Source organism: Cydia splendana, chromosome 2 (genome assembly GCF_910591565.1).
Source record: "Cydia splendana chromosome 2, ilCydSple1.2, whole genome shotgun sequence".
In the NCBI taxonomy this organism is placed as follows: Eukaryota; Metazoa; Arthropoda; class Insecta; order Lepidoptera; family Tortricidae; genus Cydia; species Cydia splendana.
The window spans coordinates 18384979-18403641 of record NC_085961.1 but is presented as its reverse complement, the minus strand read 5'-3'; positions in this window follow the sequence as shown (position 1 = coordinate 18403641).

Sequence of the window (18663 nt, the reverse complement as noted above, 5' to 3'; positions counted from 1 at the left end):
AATTGTGACCGAAACAGACGGTGTCGACACAAGATGTGTCAACACCGCGTCGTAACGGCGACTGGAAATGGTTGTATGGGAATAGACCTGTCAGTGATGATAGATCGATCCCAATAGAGCGTGGCACGACCATTCTCGAGAACAGGCGCAGGTAAGTACTTGTAGTACGGTACTTCGCGGTCCACAAGGCCATACAGAAGAGCAAGTTGCTGGTGAATAATCCTGGCTACGAGATTATGTCTGTGCAAGTACTCGCCGTTAGCAAGATGAGAACAACCGGAAATGATATGCCTGAGTGACTCTCCGGGACGGCGGCATGCCCGACAAATGTCGACCGTACCGTCCTTCAGGATATATTTCCGATAGTTGTTCGTCATCATCACTTCGTCCGCAATTGCACAGGCAAAACCCTCGGTTTCTCCGAAGAGGTCCCCGAATCGTAACCAGTTCAATACCAATATTTATTATTATTTGTATGTCTTTCCCATCACGGAACAATGGTGTTCCGGACCTTTGGGAGGCGTGCGCGGAGCCGAAGCCAACACGTAGAGGCCCTTTTGACACTTTAATGAAATGTAAGGGGTACACCGAGCGGAGGCTGCCCTTGCCCGTGTCATGGGACGCACGCAGAGGCAGCACCCGCCAGGGTGTAAGGACTATTGAGAGTTGATGGAATCTAAAATGAACTAGGTTATTGGGTGAAAGCGATGGATTATTATTATTATTATTACGTATTTGCGATTATATTTTTTAAACTGATGTTTGTTGCGACAATTTTATTTTATTTAACGGTTGTTTCATTTTTTAATTACCCACTTAGCTTAGCTAATAATTACCCACTATTGTCTGTTTTTTAATTTGTTCATTCGTTTTATTTATTGGAAATTAAAATCAATCTATTTCAATTTTAATTATACGTCGATTTCATAAAGATATTTTATCACAACGTAGAGGGTCCTACATTTTGAACTAGGCGATCACTAATATTTATGGCCAATATTTAATTAAATTATTTCCTTGAAGCATTAGGGTTAGTGCCTTTACAGTATCTTATCGAATTCCATGATAACCCAAGTACAATCATGTCTTTAGGTGACTTACGAGTAACTGCACTTATTAGGTAATGCTTAAATAAGTCACGTTCCAACGTAAACAAAAGCGCTATTCTCACTCCTGCTTAGCGGTTTTTGCTTCGATCGCGTAGTGGAATATGCAAATAGCACTATCAATATTCATGGTCGCGGCGTCACCGATAATTGAGTCTTACCTGACTACCGAGACTTCCATTTTCATATTCGTTACTTCGGTTTTTGAGGTGATCGAATCCAAACGTAACAGACATTGGCATATTGTCGTTGCAGCAACTGGAACACATTTAGAATACATTATTTCTAAAATAAATACATAAATAAAAAATAAATTTGCGCACTTGCGGTGATATTACCTGTAAAATAGCAGAAGATGGAGGCCTTGGTCACTTTTTCCTTCGTACATACTACTTATAACATCTATTTCAGTTTATTGTACCTAGTCTTCACAAAACCTCGAAAGAGTGTTCACGCATAGCCGAGCCGTTGATGGAAGGAATTTCCTGAGAAACCGCACAGTGCGCCACCTCATAGTGCGAGGATGGACGCGCTTCCAATATCGAGCACTGCTAGGAAAAGTGTAGTACCTAGGTTATCTTTATCATGCTTTAAATTTGTATCGAGCTCAATATGAAAACACAACTTTTATTATCATTAATCATTTCGGATACGATACCTATTCCATTTTATGACACAGTTCACAAAAATAATGTTAACTAATCCAGACTACTTACTTTCATTCGAATATATTCCTTACCTGCTTGTATGGTAACGCAATCTTCATAAATCTCAACCAGGTCGACCTTTTGTCTTTGTCTTGGTCCCTTCCAAGGGTTTAGGCAAATTCAGATTTGCCACAAATTGTCCCCAGCGTGGGACCGCGTAAGATACGTTACACCTTCTTTATTAGAACGACCGACCTCTCCTTCACGTCCCTTATAGGTACATAAACAAAGAAAACGTGGGTATATACGAAATCAAGTTATGTTAGTCTTGAATAAGAAAAGAGATACGCAGTAAAACAGGGACAAAAGAAAGTCGCGCATTCAGTATTTTATATTTTGCTTCTCAATAAGGTACCGTGAATTTTTAGTGTAGATACAGTCAGCATCAAATGTCAGAATCAAACTACGCGTCAAAAGTACGAGTATCTACCCTTCTCCAATATCATAACAAAAATACTTATCTATGTAAGTAGGTACACATGTGAAATAATTAAACTGGAGCAAATAATTTTGAAGTAGAGATTTATTTATTTTAGAAAATAGGTACCTTATAGTATTAGAGGGTGGCAGATACTTTTGGCGCGTTCTTTCATTCACTACTCTTGATACTGACTGTACAAAAGCTTTTAACTTGGATTAAGTACTAGTAATAAGTCCAAAATAGTAAATGTAAATGTAAATGTAATTTCTGTATACTTACATGACCTTTTCTTAAGATCATCGGTTTTGTTAGACGGTGAGAATTCAGTACCTACTAAGTAAGTATCTATTGTATACCCTATGTTACATTTACGGGAAAGTTCGCATATTGTGCGAACCCTTACAAAAAAGGAGCTGTTCGTGTGCCAACGATTTCTGAATTATGAAAGACGTTCAAGGCATTTACCTACGTAACCACTCCAAGTTATTACCAAGTATTAAATCTTGGCGAGCTGATTAATTATGCAGGTTCGCGGCCGTATCGTCCATAAAGGACTTCTTTAAATGCCATTACATTAAATTGTTATCCAGTACGAGGCCCTCGGCGCACGGCTTTTTAATGGCTACAAATATAATGACCACCAAAAAATACTTTGGTACCCTAAATAAAAAAATCATGCTTACCAAAAAAAATTACTGAACACCAAAAAAATAAGGCCTAAAAATACAAAAGTACCACCGTTTTAATTACGACTGCCCTTCAAATTGTATTCAAATACCAAATATATTGAATGACCACCAAAAATCATTAATGATCACCAAATCTTGAAGACCAAATTAATGCGATATTTTCACCTAAATAAACCACTATGATTACCAAAAAATGTATACATATTACCAAATAAAGTAAACTGATGCCAAAATTACTAGCCCCTCCCGCTCAACCCCCCGTACCACGTACCACATATCTACCTAACCTAACCTACTTTTCTAGTAGCATTTCGTTATGCTACTAGAAAAGTAAGTTAAACTGCTATGCTATCAGTTAAGTGGGTTAGGTTAGGTTAGCACTGTGACCCTTACAGAAACGAAGTGGTACTATAAAAGTAGGTTAGGTTAGGTTTGAACTGCGACCTTTACAGAAACGAAATGCTACTATAAAATTGGGTTAGGTTAGGTTAGAACTGCGATCCTCACAGAACCGAAATGCTACTAGAAAAGTGGGTTAGGTTAGGTTTCAACTGCGACCCATACAGAAACGAAATACTACTAGAAAAGTGGGTTAAGTTAGATTTGAACTGCGACCCATACAGAAACGAAATGCTACTAGAAAAGTGGGTTAGGTTAGGTTTGAACTGCGACCCTTACAGAACCAAACTGCTATCAGAAAAGTGGGTTAGGTTAGGTTTGAATTGCGACCCTTACAGAAACCAAATGCTACTAGAAAAATGGGTTAGGTTAGGTTTGAACTGCGACCCTTACAGAAAAGAAATGCTACTGGAATAGTGGGTTAGGTTAGGTTTCAACTGCGACCCATACAGAAAATAAAAGCTACTAGAAAAGTAAGTTAGGTTAGATTTGAACTGCGGCCCTTACAGAAAAGAAATGCTATCAGAAAAGCGGGTTAGGTTAGGTTTGAATTGCGACCCTTACAGAAACCAAATGCTACTAGAAAAATGGGTTAGGTTAGGTTTGAACTGCGACCCTTACAGAAAAGAAATGCTACTGGAAAAGTGGGTTAGGTTAGGTTTGAACTGCGACTCTTACAGAAAAGATATGCTACTACAAAAGTGGGTTAGGTTAGGTTTGAACTGCGACCCTTACAGAAAGAAATGCTACTAGAAAAGTGGGTTAGGTTAGGTTTTAACTGCGACCCATAAAGTAACGAAATGCTACTAGAAAAGTGGGTTAGGTTAGGTTTGAACTGCGACCCTTGCAGAAAAGAAATGCTACTAGAAAAATGGGTTAGATTAGGTTTGAACAGCGACCCTTACAGAAACGAAATGCTACTAGAAAAGTGGGTTAGGTTAGGTTAGAACTGCGACTGTTACAGAAATAAAATGCTACTAGAAAAAGGTGACGAAGTGGATTAATTAATTTAATAGTATTATATTAAACATTTGCACATTTTTTATAAAAATGTGGTTACAATTTTGGTGGTCATTTACTATTTTTGGGTTTACAATGATTATTTTGGAGTAATTTGCTTTAATAGGATTGCAAGATTTAAAAATTTGGTTATAATTTTACATTAAAATGGAGTTCTAATTTCGGTGGTCATTTACTATTTTTGGGTTTAGAATGATTATTTTTGTGTCATTTTCTTTAATAGGATAGCAAGATTAAAAAATTTGGTTATCATTTCACATTAAAATGGGGTTTGAAATTTGGTAATCATTTACTATTTTTGGGTTAATAATGATTAGTTTGGTGTCATTTCCATTAAAAGGATAGTAAAATGTAATAAAATTGGTAATCATTTCACATTAAAATGGTGTTATAATTTTGGTGATCATTCATTATTTTAGGGTGGTAAAAAATATTTTTTTGGTATTAAATTTTACTCAATCTGGTGATCAGTTAAATAGCAGCCCTTTTTAATTAGAACGTTCAACTTGGCACTGCAGGCTTACACAAAGTTATAAAATTATGTTTTGTACGAAGTTCGTTTTAAATTGTAGGTACGACATTATGAAAATGCAATAAAACATATTCAGTGTTACTAATTTTAATATTTATATAAATCAAAAACCTACTTTTGTTATTTGGTGTCATATATTCTTTTTGTTTTTACAGCTTTTCCTAATGCTTGCGGAACTAGCAGAAATGTCTGACACAAAAATGGCTTTCGAATGCTGACCGGACGATTTATCGTGTCGCATTTGTGGTGTGTTCTCCAGTCCGACATAACTGGGAAATGGAAAAGTTGTCTCGGAGTAACCCGGGGCCGTTGGAGAACCCACTTTGTTACTACAAATTTAGTGCCGGCAGCGTTCGAAAACTTTCCGCGTGCTGTTTCACAATAAATTATAATATTTTAGATCGATCGGTATATATATTTTAAACTTTTCCATATCGAATGTAGTTCGATGTCAAAAGTAGTTTTTTGAGAAAAAATGCAGGCTATTTCTCTGAGTGTTCATTTTTCTATTCAAATGAATGATTGTTAGGTACCTTAGAAGTGCCATAGATAGGTTCACGAGAGCCGGCGTTTATTTATCAAGTGTCATGAATGTGCATTTTTAATTGGTAACTATAGTAATTAAAATAAATAAATAATAAATTATAAAAAAGTAGTTCAGGTAAGTAGCAGGTACAATTTCTAATTTGGTTTACAGCTACTTGCAATGGCATAACTAGATGTCGCTAGTAATGAAAACGGGTAAGTAATATAAGACATAAGAACTTATACTATAATATTCATATTATATACGATCATATTGTATAAGTTTGTTTTGTATAACGAACATTATATATAACATCAAAATATCTATTTTTGTTAAGTATAACGTTATTTAAGTATAATATCATTGTATCTAACGATCATTATGTATAACGTTCATAATATCTCTGATTTATAATGTATATTACTCAATACATCTAACACCAAAATGCATAATGCTCGTATTGTATAACCTAACCTACTTTTCTGGCAGCAGTTTGTTTTTTGTAGGGGTCGCAGTTCTAACCTAACCTAACCTACTTTTCTGGCAGCAGTTTGTTTTCTGTAGGGGTCGCAGTTCTAACCTAACCTAACCTACTTTTTTGGCAGCAGTTTATTTTCTGTAGGGGTCGCAGTTCTAACCTAACCTAACCTACTTTTCTGGCAGCAGTTTGTTTTCTGTGGGGGTCGCAGTTCTAACCTAACCTAACCTATTTTTCTGGCAGCAGTTTGTTTTCTGTAGGGGTCGCAATTCTAACCTAACCTAACCTACTTTTCTGGCAGCAGTTTGTTTTCTGTACAGGTTGCAGTTCTAACCTAACCTAACCTACTTTTCTGGCAGCAGTTTGTTTTCTGTAGAGGTCGCAGTTCTAACCTAACCTAACCTACTTTTCTGGCAGCAGTTTGTTTTCTGTAGGGGTCGCAGTTCTAACCTAACCTAACCTACTTTTCTGGCAGCAGTTTGTTTTCTGTAGGGGTCGCAGTTCTAACCTAACCTAACCTACTTTTCTGGCAACAGCTTGTTTTGTATAGGGTAGGAGTTTTAACCTATTCAGTATATCATACGCTATTATATTTTATAATCATTATACTAAAAGATAGTATATACTATGATCGATATACGTTATGTATGTTATATAAACTGAATTTAGAGTATTTGAGTGTTATATATAAAATCATTATACAAAATGAGTATTATGTTAATTGACCGTTATTCCTAATAAAAATATTTTTTTTGATGTTATAGCAAACGTTCATTATATCTTGTGAATGTTATTAATATGAAATTATATATTATGTAGTTATATCTCGTGGGACGCACCCAATGAAAACGGCACCTTGTTGGAAAGTTTAGTACAAAAGTGATGCGTCTTTCTTGCTGTTGGTTTAATCGTAGTCTATACATTTAGTCTAGATTAAAGACTATTTTAGACTAGATTAGAGAAATACAGTGTAGAGCAGCAGCATTTTCTTCACTACATTATCCAGAGCTTCAGTCCAACACATTCCGTCATTGTCACGCACAGGAAATACGGTATGTAATCAATCCACTGAATATTCATGGAAGGAACCCACTTGGAAGTTCTTGATAAGAAATTATGGTAATAATTTTAAATTGACCTAATCCATATTGCGCGCCCACCCTCCCAAGCAACAAAACTTGTAACTGAGGTCTGATGTCTCAACTTTAACTCAATTTCCTAATTAATTTATACCCCACAAAAGTTTGTTCGAAAGTTTCGCCCCGATTTTATAACTTTGTATCATGATTTAAAATATGAAATTTAATAATTTTGCAAGAAGAGATATATACCATTATGTATATTTATTCGACGCGGAAATTGATAATATTGTGGCAGAAATCTAAAACAAAGTTTTCAAGGATAAAGCTTTTACAACGTTTGGGACAAATCAAACCATTTTATCAATTATCATCTGTTTCAGCTTATGAATAAGCTTTGAGTTTAATGAGCGAAGGATTAAAAAAAATGTTTTCTGTGTAAACGATACTTTTAGGCCAATTCGAACGTACCTACACTGATATTGGAATAATAGTTGAATCATCTTATTTAGTTATCGTGCCAACACATGTACTTAATATGCACGACGACTGAATGACACCAGTTAAGGCAGATTTCTACCAGTGTGCGGCACTGTGCAGCACAAGCATTTTTGTACTGAAAATGCTTGTGCCACACAGTGCCGCACGCTGGTGGAATCCCGCTATTAGATGTCATTCTGATATCAGTGTACTTTCGAGTTGGCCTGTATCTCTAGAGCAATGTAGCTGCGAAATTGATATTGGAGTAGGATGCGAGTGTAGCGCCTGTGAAAGCTGCCCCGTCACGCTTTTTGACGCGCCAATGTTTCACCGCGACTACAATCCATTCCTTTTATTCTCAAATAAACCTTTTGTTCTACAACCCTTTACTTTTGAGATTGGATTTAAACATTTCCATACGCTGCGGTATTATCGGATTTATTTCTCAGAACAGCATAGTAGGATAAAGTAAGAAACTAAAGAGATATGCCGCCTGTTGTCTGGTTCTCACTGTCGAGATAGTGGGAAAGATAATAATCTGATACGGATAGCAAAGGAAATAAAAGAATAATCTTTCAGAAATAGTAGCAAATTCTAATTAAATTCTCAGTAATATTTATATTAAGAAAAGTGCCGACATCTTAAAAATGATGAGATATTAATTAAGGGTAAACTTGCTTTTAACATTGTAGCCCATAAGCCCTTTAGATGATGGTGTTGGTATTAGGGACAACCTGTATATGCATAATACACAGAGTGGCTAAAAAATATCTGCATTCCCGTTGCCAGTAAGGTTTTGGGATTAAATTGAACATTTTTTTACTATGGGACCAACCCCGAAATCGCAAAAAAAAATTTGGCTGTTTCTTACATTTTGGCTGGTCCATTTGCTATGGGAGGGTAAATATTTTTTTGGCGATTTTGGGGTGGGTTCCATGTTGCTCTGTACAGTTGTATAATCCCAAAACCTCCCTGGCGACAGAAATGCAGTTATTTTTTAGCCACCGTGTATATCGTCGGGTGACAAGCAAAAGTCACTAAGTACTATCAAAAAATTAAAGTAACAATGCACTTTATTACACTTGTAACACGGTTTATTATCCAATAATTTCAATGGTATCGACGATATTATATGGATCTATTTAATTGTGATCCAATTAATACATTATTACCGAGCAAGTAAGTACCAAGCCATGTCTGTGGCAATCTCAAGTAGGTATTAATCAAACATGATGCAATTATACTGTAGCCTAGCCCGGATTTGTATTAGCATTGCGTGAATTATTGCTGTCGTTTATAATCCTGCTGTAATCAGATTGACATGTTGCCGTCCTGGTACATCCTAGGCGTAAAATTCACCTGTAGCGAGGTCGTGACAAGCAATATGACGTGTGTATTTGCTGTACTTGAATCTATTTAGCAGCACTTTCAGCCGAGCACCTGCCTTGTTAACCGCGTGTGCGCGAGATGAGTGTAAACGAAAGTACAAGTGTAAGACCATCCGGTCTCTTAGCATCCAAACGACTTAGGCGGCTTTTTTTACCCTTTGGTTATCGAATTGTATCACTTCAAATACACAAACATTTCGTGAGATTGTTGGTTGTTGGTGAGTAAAACTAACTAGGTATAGGTATATGAAATCGCGTTCTCGCAATCCTACTTCATTAAAAACACCACGATGACACGCGCGCACTGCAACGATCTCTTAATTAGAGAGACCTATCTACACAATGAAGCCATATTTCAGCTTCTAATTAGCGAAATGAATCACTTTCATTCGCAGGCGAGCAGAGCTCGTTCACGTCATTGTTTTTGCACAAACCGAATCTCCAGGGCCGAACGGCTGTCAAGTAAGAAATGAATTATCGTTGGTTATTTACCGGAAGATGACATTTCTCGAATCGGCCCATTAATTCCTAATGGAGCGGCAAGGCAACATTTCATCTGTTTGGCTGAACACCAGGCCTTTGCCGCAGAGCTATTTTCGGTAGCGTATCCGAAAATTTATAACTACGAGTTAGTTCTAAATCGTTGGATGGCGGCAAAGTAAGTGGGATTTATGGAATACCGCTTTACCCTATATTTATCTGTGTGTAATCCAGACAAGTCATTCATGTATGTGTGCCAAAAGTAAAACACTGTTCTCTGTTTATGCCAGCAAAATTATGCTCTTAAATGATACCATTTTGTCAAACCAAAAAAAATTACCTTATTCGAATAGGATTGTGTAAGTTGATTTGACAAATACATTTTTAAAAGCGAAGCGTCTCAATTGAATTGTCGTTACTTAGCAAACAGGCACTGTGCTCTTCTGCCTCTTCGTAATAAAATCAAGATATTTGCATCACTTTACTTGCTTGAAAATGTTGCGTTATTTGGAGTAAAATTCATGAAAACGAAGTACTTTATCATAAGTTCATTAAGACGGTGTCTCGACGACGTCCCGCTTTCGCGAAATACTGAACTTTTAGACTTAACAACGTGCAAGGTAGCAAATGTTTTATACTTTTTGTGAGCAAAGCATCTCCTGACGAAACGAAAATAGAATACTTAAAGACTTAGTAGTGCTTTGCAGCCCCAGTGCTTTGGTGGGAAAAATTTAAAATTGAGTCGTAAATTAGCCGTGAATGCTTAGTCGTGTGCAATTTTGTAATATTTCATAATGCAAATGAAAACTAATAGCGTGCCATGTTTCAGTTGGTGGCAAAGTTATTACTTCTCGTACCTACAAACTATTTTCATTAGCGCATAGAGCGTATCAGTACGCAAATGAGGTAAAAGAATGAGTAGGTACTTTCAGAGAATTACAAAGCAACTAGTGGGAGGTAATACATTATATGTTCACTTATTATTATGAATAATGTTTAAATAATTTTATAATAGAACTAAAGTCACAGTAATAACAGAAAGTTTCTTGCTCCAAATGCAGGGCGAAATTACTGAGATTAATGTCTTTTGAAAAGTTTTAAAAACATCTTAAGAGATACGCTGAAGTTTTAAAATTTTCTGCAAGGTGCAATGAATCTAAAGAGAAGGCGTTATTAGAAACTTCTCGAAGTATGATTATTTGAGTCGCGTTATGCTTGAAAAATTTTACGGCTCACGGAGACTTATTTTACACATTAATTTAATGTAACCTATATGTTTAATGTTGTGAGTATGTTGCAGTTTCAGCAATATTATCTCAAGGACAACTTAGTGCATTGCAAATGTAATTAAATCACAAACGTAAGAATCAGATTACTAAAGTTAGCCGATATGATAACCTTAAGGTATAAGACGTTTAACTTTGCTGCTGTCAAAAAGTCACTCGAGACGACTTAATTTTTGTATCTAGTTTAAGACTTTATTCTCCACTGAGACGCATAATCACAATAAAGTTTGTTAAAAACGAGAAATTCTTTTTACATAATAAAATATAAAAAGATTTTCGTTCATTGCGTAATGCAAAATGTGACCTATTTTCAGGAGTTATTTGACGAAATTTTGTTAAAATCACAAAAAATGTTTACGAACTGGATGTCAATGTGATTCATTTAAAGCAGGTAACAATCTAATTTTCTGCTTTAACCGATACCCGGTTCGACGATGTAAAATTGTATTATTTTGTGCTGCAAATCGAGTTTTACGAGTACCTACGTTCAGCGTGAACGTGATCAAAATACACGACACGTTTATGTTTTAATATTGACTACTTTTTATTTTTCGGAAAATCGTTTATGACCTCTGGGGCCTTGCTTGCTTGCTTGCTTGCTTGGGGGCTTGGGAACAATCGTTCATAGAAATCGCCAGTCAAAACTATAATGTGTATGGAAATGATCAGCTGACTCTTCGTTTGCGATACATTTTTATTTTTTACTTTTCGTTTGGCGTTAACAGGGTGCTTAAGTAATATGACAAATCGTCAAAATAATCTATGAAAAATTCCAATTGACTCTTTCAGATCTGTTATTGTAATACATTTTTGCTTTTCGTTTGATGTTAACAGTAGTACCTTGTCTACAACCCCGGATAGATAAGGCCTTGTTAGAATATTGTTATTCTATGTACAAATTGTATTACGTATAAAACTGACCTGTTTCTCTTTGACGTCCAATGTTGATAATATATTACACTATTTAAACACTTAACACAACATCACGTGAATTTTACAGAATTTGCTATTTATGTGGGTAGGTACGATACGAAACCACCGTTGACAAGAGAAACAGTAAGTCTGTTAACTTACTACTTAAATTTGTAAACTACTTTGTAGTAATTATATTTTGAATTAATATTACTGATTAATAATTATGTATAACGGAGTTTATTAAATATATTCTAATAGTTTTATTCTGCATGATTCGATAAATGGACGAGGTACATGAGAAACTACCTTTGTGACGTCAGTTATCGAATGACAAGTGGCATGATCAACCAGTTGCCAGGTAGAAATGGGTATAAAAGGGACCGACCGATCCATTATTGATCATTCTGATTCTGCATTCTGCCTTGCCCTGCAGCACTGAGTTAATCATCGCCAAAGGAATATTGAAAGTTAAGTAAATACTATGTTGGTAATTATTGTAATAATTATGTACCTACTTGATTAATTAGATGGATTAATTAATTAATAATTAATTAAATAATCTCTTACTGAATTATAAACTAATAGTGGTTGTATATATTAGTTGTTGATGATAAGGTGAATAAATTGTATTATTCAATTTAATAAAACAGTTTTATTTTCAATTACATCTGTTTATTATTTTATTTATCTTGCTTAAAACTTAAATAGTATCCAGTTATTGATTTAGCAGTTTTACATAATTATGAATCAAGGTAAATAACTAACATCCTGACAAGTTTTACCTTGAAAGTTAAGTAATTATCGACTATCAATTTTTGAGTTTATTTTTAATATTTAATATTTTAAAAATTTATTCATTTATCTAACATCAGAAGTGGGATTGTATCCAGCTACACTACATATATACTTATATAATTTCAGTCGAATTTGGAAGCTGTGTGAAGCCTTCTGAAAGCTGTCTCCGGTGCTCGCGGAAGAGACAAGGACATCGCTTTGCCCACCTTTAACCCCGCTACAAGCGACAGTGGAGCAGATTCCTGGTGTACCACGAAGCTATCGTCAAGCAGAAAGATATGTATCAACTGTTATATGTTTAAAACAATGTGCAATGATTCGTCAGATTGGCCGAGCGATTTTTGGAAAGTTTATCAAACAGTAAGCTATGTACATGTTATGTAGGTAAATGTTTTATTTTGGTATTTTATTTTGGCATTTATGATTCTTTGTTTCTGATAGACTAATTGGGTATCCGCTGGTTGGTCATATACTTGGTGTCAATTGTCTCACTAGCAGCGGGTGAATGTAATTGGCATGTCTAGGTATCTGGCAATACCCTCACAACACTTATTTGGTATCCGCTGGTCGGTCATATACTTGGTGTCAATTGTCTCACTAGCAGCGGGTGAATGTAATTGGCACGTCTAGGTATTTGGCAATACCCACACATTCACTGGTCGATTATGGGGCTAACATTCCAGCAGATCATACATTGATTACACAAAGTAAATTGTGTGTGAAGTAGCATTATTTATCTATATACTTCTTAATTTCATTTGCTTACTATATATGTACATAGTTGTCAGGACTTTAAGTAGCAATAAAAATGTCTCAATACATGATACCCATATCGGGTATGGCAATAAATAAGTACAATTTTTATCCTTATAAATTGATCTTAGTTTGTACTTCGGGAACGAAGTACATGTCAGTATGGCCGTGTTAGAATATTGTTATTCTATGTACAAATTGTATTACGTATAAAACTGGCCTGTTTCTCTTTGACGTCCAATGTTGGTAATATATTACACTATTTAAACACTTAACACAACATCACGTGAATTTTACAGAATTTGCTATTTATGTGGGTAGGTACGATACGAAACCACCGTTGACAAGAGAAACAGTAAGTCTGTTAACTTACTACTTAAATTTGTAAACTACTTTGTAGTAATTATATTTTGAATTAATATTACTGATTAATAATTATGTATAACGGAGTTTATTAAATATATTCTAATAGTTTTATTCTGCATGATTCGATAAATGGACGAGGTACATGAGAAACTACCTTTGTGACGTCAGTTATCGAATGACAAGTGGCATGATCAACCAGTTGCCAGGTAGAAATGGGTATAAAAGGGACCGACCGATCCATTATTGATCATTCTGATTCTGCATTCTGCCTTGCCCTGCAGCACTGAGTTAATCATCGCCAAAGGAATATTGAAAGTTAAGTAAATACTATGTTGGTAATTATTGTAATAATTATGTACCTACTTGATTAATTAGATGGATTAATTAATTAATAATTAATTAAATAATCTCTTACTGAATTATAAACTAATAGTGGTTGTATATATTAGTTGTTTATTTTTAATATTTAATATTTTAAAAATTATCCATTTATCTAACAGCCTCTTAATTATTTATCTAGTCTTAATGCAGCATATCCAAATAACAACAATCCATGCTTGCCATGAGCATACTATAAGCATGACAGCTTAGAATTATACATATATCGGGTAGAACAGAACGAAGGACTTTTACGCAAACGGGGAATTGTTTTGGCTACGTACTTTATTTTTCACTTAATCACGTTAATATTTCTAACCATTTTTGAGATACAGTTTGTTAAACATTAGTGCAGAAATCTGTATGTTTCAACCCCAGCAATTAGATCCTATTGAATGACATGTCATGTGTCAATTTAAAATGTAAATAACTTTGTAGGGTTGTCACTGATATCAAAATATTTCATTTAAATGATTTTGTTTGACTTTTTAATCCAGCTTTACGATTATACTAATTCGATTCTAGATCACTTAGATAACACTATCCTTTCAGCTCAGTCTCTAGAAATGTTCCATTCTGTATATGTATAACAACACAATACAACACAAATATTTTAACCTTAAAATAGATTTTCCACTTCGTTTTTTCCATTTTCCTTAATGGCTAGTTGACTAGCAACGCCGGGGTTTTAATTAAACTTCGTTATTATCAGTGCGCAGATAAGGAAAACACTGCTGCTGAAGCCGGTTAATTTATGCTCATTAATCGGGCGTCGTGATACATTGTAAATACTGATAATGAAACTTTTGCAATTGACTTTGCAATTTCTCGGTAAGTTGCGACGTTTAATAGTGCTGATGTTTAGGGGGAGCTTAGGTATTCCAGAACTATATACATAAAGCTTTATGTGTCATAAAGTTTATCATAACCTCGTTTTGATCTAAATTTGTATGTTAGCTAGGCACTTCATGAATAACAAGTGCGACTGTTAGTTTGGATTAAAAAAAAATAACCATTTTACTTCACGAGTAGGTATTTTAGCGGTTCAAAAATAATTCAATAATACCTATCTGCTAAGATATAGTGTACCAATATATTCCAATAAAAAAAAACATTAGATACAACGGTTCATTACTTTCTAAGTTCTTTGTATGTACTAAATAGAATGGAATAGTCAGTATATAATTATGTAACTTTGTATGAATTGAATTATGGTTACCACATTACGAGTAAGTGCTAAGATACAGTGTACCAATACATTCCAATACCTTATTTGTCAATAAAAAATTAATACATTAGATACAACGGATAATAAATAGAATGGAATAGTCAGGTATATGTAACTTTGTATGAATTGAATTATGGTTAGGTTAGGTTAATAAAACTAACTAAAACCTACAAAAGAACAATTACGGTGCTCGGAACATTTAGCAAAGTAACAAAGAGGTTATAAAAATGACCATAGAAGCCCGGGTTCAGCCAAGGATCTAATTACAGGGACGCTCGCCAAGACGGTCTCAGTGCTACGAAAATTATGACTGTAATTTTTCACTCAAAACTTCTATGGCGCGAGTTTGGAAGGAGCACGAGGGGGGAACGCTGAAGGAGATTTACGTTGAACAAACATTATTATAAACAAGGTCCCATCACCGTTACTTTTCATTATTTTAAACGGATCCGTTCACTTTTTATGAACGTGTTAACGTGGTTTACTGCCCTTTTTATTGTCGGAACCGGCTGAATTTCCTAGCACCCCGGTTTTCATTTTGCTAGAAATAGCGTTAATGGATAACAGAGTTACAAGTTGCCATAATCATAATTCATAACTCTTAGGAAAATGGAAATTCATTTGTTTTCGCTTTCGATGAACCTAATTGATATAAAATGATACCTTGTATAAGTTAGCAAAGGAAGTGTAAGAGTATTATTTTATGTTAGATATTAGGGAAATATATATATATATATACATATACATATAATGCTTAGTTTCACTATAAATGGAAATGTAGTTTAACATCTGACTCCATTTAGGTCAATTAATTCAGACGATTGCTTTGAAATCAAATTAGCCCTGCAATATCATGTTGGAGTAAACAATTAATAATACGTTATGAAAATATTGAACAAATATGTCTAGCACTTGAGTAGCGCGCTACGAGTAGCTTCAATATTGGTTAATAATAACATTATGATGCTTGTCAAACATTTACCTTACATCAAGTACCCAATTATCCTTAATTATGTTACGAAGTGCTCGACTGATTTTGTTATGTATTAGATAAGCGAAAGTATTTCACCAACCGCCTTATTAACGTTTATCAAATTATATACATTATTGCGCACTAAGAAGTTAAGAAACCTTAATGATAATATCAGTACTATTTTATACTATCGAGTCAGCAATATCCCACCAAAAAAAAATTCATGTAGAGCCAAGCTTCTAACTCTACACGCCCTAACTCTACAAGCCCTAACGTCACAAACTCTACACCTTAGACAAAATATGTGTAGAGTTAGAAGCTTGGCTCTGCATGAGATATGATAACTGTTTGACAGTCCATGTTTTAGATTTTTTTGCAGTTAATGTACTAATACTAGCTTACGTACCAAATTTCATCTTTCTAAGACTTCAAGAAGTGCCCTAAGAATTTTGATGATCATCAGTGAGTGAATCAGTGACGAAATTAGGGTTCTTATATATCAATAAAATCTACAGTATAAATAAGAGCTATACAATTAAAACTTTATATGTTTAATAAGTCCGCTATCGACATCATATCTCGAGAATTTTGTTTATCTGGTATAATCCAAACCCAAGTTATGAGGGTTCAAAAAATCGACGAAGCGCTTTGAAAAAAGGTAGGCCCTGGCGCTTCGCTTGGCTCATCTTGGCGGAGGCACCACCGTGCCCCCAGATACAGAATAGATATTGAATCATATTAACTATGCGACTAAAATTTTCAATTAAATAAAACACGCACACACAGAAGAAAGGAAAGACATTGTTTTTCGATAATTCGCAAAATAATTATAATATACACCAAAAAAACACAGTTATTGCATTTTTTGCCCACAAGAGTTATTAAAACATAGAGAAATTAAATTATTAGTGTGTGGCAGCGTTGGCGCTTGGCAATATTTGTTAAACGTAGGGACTCGTTAATTAGTAACGGTTTTGATTAATTTTACCACGGGCCTCGACCTCGATATCGTTAAAAATAATTAATGAATAAGTAATAATACGTATTTCGTTCACTTAAATATGCCTTATGGCATTGTTTGCATCTTTATGTATTTATTATTTTTGTGATTTTTCTTAATAAACAAGACAGTAATACTCATACTCATGTATGTGTATGTGTGTGAAGAATCACTGGGTTTTTTGCTCGAATAATGAGGCCTAGCTCTTATTTTTTAATTGAAAACAATCCTTTTTATGGATTTTCCCACACAACTGGTACTTTCAGACAACGTATGGATTAGGTGGTGGGTGTTTATTTACATAATTAATGAAGTAAACAATAATAACTTTTTCCAAAAAAAAAAGAAACCCGCGTCTTCAAAAAGGATAATATAAAATATTTTTCTGTTTAAATAAGAACTCGTATAGGTATGCCTTACCAACTGATATGTTTGAAGTCACTGCAAGCCAAATTTTAAACACAACAAAGGACTTGCGGACTTGTTTTTGAAACGCCTTTTTTATGGTTAGCGATGACACACGCCCTTTTTATAGTTATTCCTTTGAAGCTTTACAACTCTAAAGTCACAAGGAAGATTATTTTTAATTAAGAAGTACATAAATATATGAAGGTTGTCTGAAAGAGATCGCTTTTGAGCAATAAGACCGTATGTTGTTGTTACCTCATGTAATGTCCGTTCTTTTTCTGTATTCTTTTTCATTATGTGTTGCATAATAAAGAATTTATTAAGATCAAGAATCAAAAGAAGTAAACTACAGTACATACTTATAATAAACATCCTGCAACTCAACTATTGAGGTAAGTAGATAATAAAATGGCCGAATCGCAGGAGCCAAATACTGAGCCGAGCCAGTGTCACCAAACCTCACACTAACTAAAGTTCTTAATTAATTATCGGTCTCGTTCAAACTTAGGTAATTAATAGGAACGTGGTCCCCTCAGCTTAGATAACCCTTTGCGAAGTTCACGTATTAATCCGGCCAGGACACAATGAAAACTTTCGCTTCAACAAAAGTTGGATACTTGTCGATGGCCAGACCTCTTGTGAATTATCAATAAGTTGTAAAGTAGGTACTTTAATACCTGGATCACACCTAACGAGTACAGAAGCAAATCAACAATATGACACTTGTGCCGAGAGAGTAAATGGCTAAGTGACTGTTTTAACACACGTTTGAATTTTCTGGCGAGTCAGTTTGTGTAAATGAAGACGTGTGCGGATGCTTAAATTAAGCACGTAACTATAAATCGCAAAGAAATCATTACAAAATATAACAAAGCTTCTTAATAGGTACCACTTCTAAAATATGTATTAATGGACTTGTTGGGGAGGAAGGTTGCATTTGGACGCGACCATGGATTTTTAGGAGACTTGATCTTTGGAATACGAGTACTGTATTAGGGAATTACAGTCGGTTCTCTTTACTTGAAAATAGACTTATTCTTAAATATACAACTAAATGGTGGTCTACACCAGCGAGTCAGTCAGCAAGTCAGTGCGGGGATGTGTGGTGGTGAGCTGAGCACCCGGTATGGTAAAATGATTGGGGACCGCGAGGCTGTCTCGGCCAAGCATCTGCTCATCTCTCATCATTATACTCGTTATACCTTGTTCACACGTAACGAGTGTGTGCCGTCGACCGAGTGCTCAGTACTGTACTG